General features: G+C 36.9%; 1 non-coding gene across 1 annotated transcript; it reads left to right on the top strand.

The window, feature by feature from the left end:
• Nucleotides 1-685: 685 nt before the first annotated feature.
• Nucleotides 686-757, top strand: TRNAP-UGG (transfer RNA proline (anticodon UGG)). Its single transcript has one exon. It is a non-coding gene; the product is annotated as a tRNA-Pro (tRNA).
• The last annotated feature ends 2,418 nt before the right edge of the window (nt 758-3,175 follow it).

The following is a 3,175-nucleotide window of genomic DNA, read 5'->3' as shown; positions in this document are numbered from 1 at the left end:
AATGGAATGCTTTTTACCAGTTGTTGGCCAATGTTGGCTAATTATTTGAAAAGAAAGATGCTTGCTACATTTTCTTATCTGTTTTCTGAATTCTTTCAAGAGGACACTCTTTTTATTTTATCAACACTATGATGAGTTGACACAAAGGTGTGATATTACTAAAGAAAAGGCATTACACAAGGCACTGCTGAGATTCGAACTCAGGATCTCCTGTTTACGAGACAGGTGCTTTAACCATCTAAGCCACAGCACCTAATGTATCGCTGATGTTGTCATGTCGAAAAATCATTGCATTTAAAAATGTGAAAATTTCATTTCAGAAAGGATATAAAATGTAAAACTTTGAAACATATCACTAATAGAACATGATATGAGTGCAATGGTAAAATATCAGGTGCATTATTCCATATCCCTATAGCTGAGCAACAGCTACTACAAACTATCTGCTGACAATGCCCAGCATAGAGCACGACAGCGTCTGTTTCCACAAATTTAATTTGTTGGTCTGCATATAATTACCGAAAGCTGCTTTATATCTTTGGACTACAAGACTGCAAACCTAGTCATTTTTAAGTAGTTAACTTCATGTGAAAGATATTAAACACAGGAAAGACTCATTTTTTATTGTCCTTTATTGTTATACTTTCCCAGACATATAAAACCCATTGTTTACCTATAATAATGTGGCTCGTTGGTCTAGGGGTATGATTCTCGCTTTGGGTGCGAGAGGTCCCGGGTTCAAATCCCGGACGAGCCCATGTTTCAAATACTCTTCACCATGTATAGAATATGTTTTTTCTAAGATACATTAGCAACACTAGATCTACTGAAAGGATATCAAAGTACGAAAACATATAGTACTCAGAGGAAAGAAGACAAAACTGATTTGGCTATTAAAGCTTAGTAAAATTCTCTGGCCAATTAGAATATCATGTTTTCTGGAAAAGATACACTAACAGACACTTTTAAGATTTATTCTAAGCAACTTGTACCTACTGGACAGGCAATTTAACCAACAAAATCAAAGCAGCAACACAGAATTCATCCCAAAACATAGGGTTGCTCCACAGAACCAATTCCTACATTTTGCTCATTAATAATAGAATTTATGAACCCATGGATTGAATATGATGGGACAAATTCCACATGCTGCCCATTCTGGTGTATATTTTAGTGATAACTGTGTTTCTTTAGGTGAGGAAATTGCTTTAGGCAATTCTTTTTTTCGGTACACATCATAGAAGAAACATCAAACTCTTAGTGCTCTGATTTGTTTAAAGATGTGTCTAGTCCAAAACAAACTTTAATTATTCAGATAGGGCATGTCATTTTAAACAATCTTCCAATCTTCCAAGTAAATTTTCCAATTTACTTTGATCACCAATTTTGCTTTGTTCTTTTGGTATTCTTAGTTGAAAGCTAAATCTAGGAGGTTCATATGCTAATTTCTAAGCCCTTGAAGGCCACCTCTTAGCTCAGGGCAATTTGACAGTTTTTCACCACTAGAGGGTGTTAGTTCATGTGTTTCATATAGATAACACCGTGCTCACGCACGTGGAGTTACTATGAGCCAGCACTGATTGGCTAAAATGCAAGTCTGTCAAAAGAACTGAAATAAGGGGGCAGTTTACAGAGGCTTAGATACAAGGTAATCCCAGAGGTAAAAAGTGTAATTATATTACTGTGCTGGTTATGCAAAACTAGGGAATGGGTAATAAAGGGATTATCTATCTTTTAAAACAATAAATATTCCGGTGTAGACTGTCCCTTTAATGTCAGGATTAAGGGTAAAAGAGCATTACACAACAGTTTTAGACCCTATATTTGAAGAATGATCTCTCTGCGGGCAGGGATTCCATGTTAAAACCTTTGCAGCCTTGCTTTTCTTCACTACCCTGAGACCTTTGAAACCTAGGTTTTCATGATAGTCTGCTTGGTAAAGATGTGGTATGCAATTATCTAAGTGTTCAAGGCAGTTGATATTTTTTATATCATTCTGATAGCTATTTTTTCTGTGAGGAACTGTGCTCCCTGTTGACCCCAAATCATGCCAGTATGCAATCTGGCAACACTTGTACTGTCTTCACAGGACGGTTTGCATCAGATCATCAGATTAGCAGTGTTCAACTTGAGAGATATCAATTGCAAATGCATTGGAATTCCAAAAACACAGTTTTGTGGTATCAACAAAAGACTGTGATGTAGATCTTTTCCCAGAACCTGTGATCTTCCTTTGCTCTAGATGCCTTGGTGATCTCTTGGAGGATCGCACAGGAGTTGAGCTTTCTTCAGATTACTGTTCTGCCTCAAGTTCTAAAAGAAGATAAGCATAAAATGTTTCTTCTGACTCCAGCCTGGCCAAGATGAAGATGGTTTCAAGATGCAGTTCTTCTTGAAGGGTAGGCTGACTTTTGTCTCCCCCATTTCAATTACCTTCTGCCCCAGGTTAGTTTTGTTTCCATGAGTTGAACGTGCTTGCACTGACAGCCTGGATGCAGAGACTTTTTTCTTTCTGAAGAACAATTAGCTTTATGTGATCTTTCTCTCTTTTGTATGTCCTGAGCTGTATGGGAATGGAATGCTTTTTACCAGGTGTTGGCCAATGTTGGCTAATTATTTGAAAAGAAAGCTGCTTGCTACATTTTCTTATCTGTTTTCTGAATTCTTTCAAGAGGACACTCTTTTTATTTTATCAACACTATGATGAGTTGACACAAAGGTGTGATATTACTAAAGAAAAGGCATTACACAAGGCACTGCTGAGATTCAAACTCAGGATCTCCTGTTTACGAGACAGGCGCTTTAACCATCTAAGCCACAGCACCTAATGTATCGCCGATGTTGTCATGTCGAAAAATCATTGCATTTAAAAATGTGAAAATTTCATTTCAGAAAGGATATAAAATGTAAAACTTTGAAACATATCACTAATAGAACATGATATGAGTGCAAAGGTAAAATATCAGGTGCATTATTCCATATCCCTATAGCTGAGCAACAGCTACTACAAACTATCCGCTGACAATGCCCAGCATAGAGCACGACAGCGTCTGTTTCCACAAATTTAATTTGTTGGTCTGCATCTAATTACAGAAAGCTGCTTTATATCTTTGGACTACAAGACTGCAAACCTAGTCATTTTTAAGTAGTTAACTTCATGTGAAGGATATTAAAC

This window comes from Bombina bombina, chromosome 4 (assembly GCF_027579735.1).
Source record: "Bombina bombina isolate aBomBom1 chromosome 4, aBomBom1.pri, whole genome shotgun sequence".
NCBI lineage: Eukaryota > Metazoa > Chordata > Amphibia > Anura > Bombinatoridae > Bombina > Bombina bombina.
Note: the sequence above shows the minus strand (reverse complement) of the source record. Positions and strands in the feature narration are given on the sequence as shown.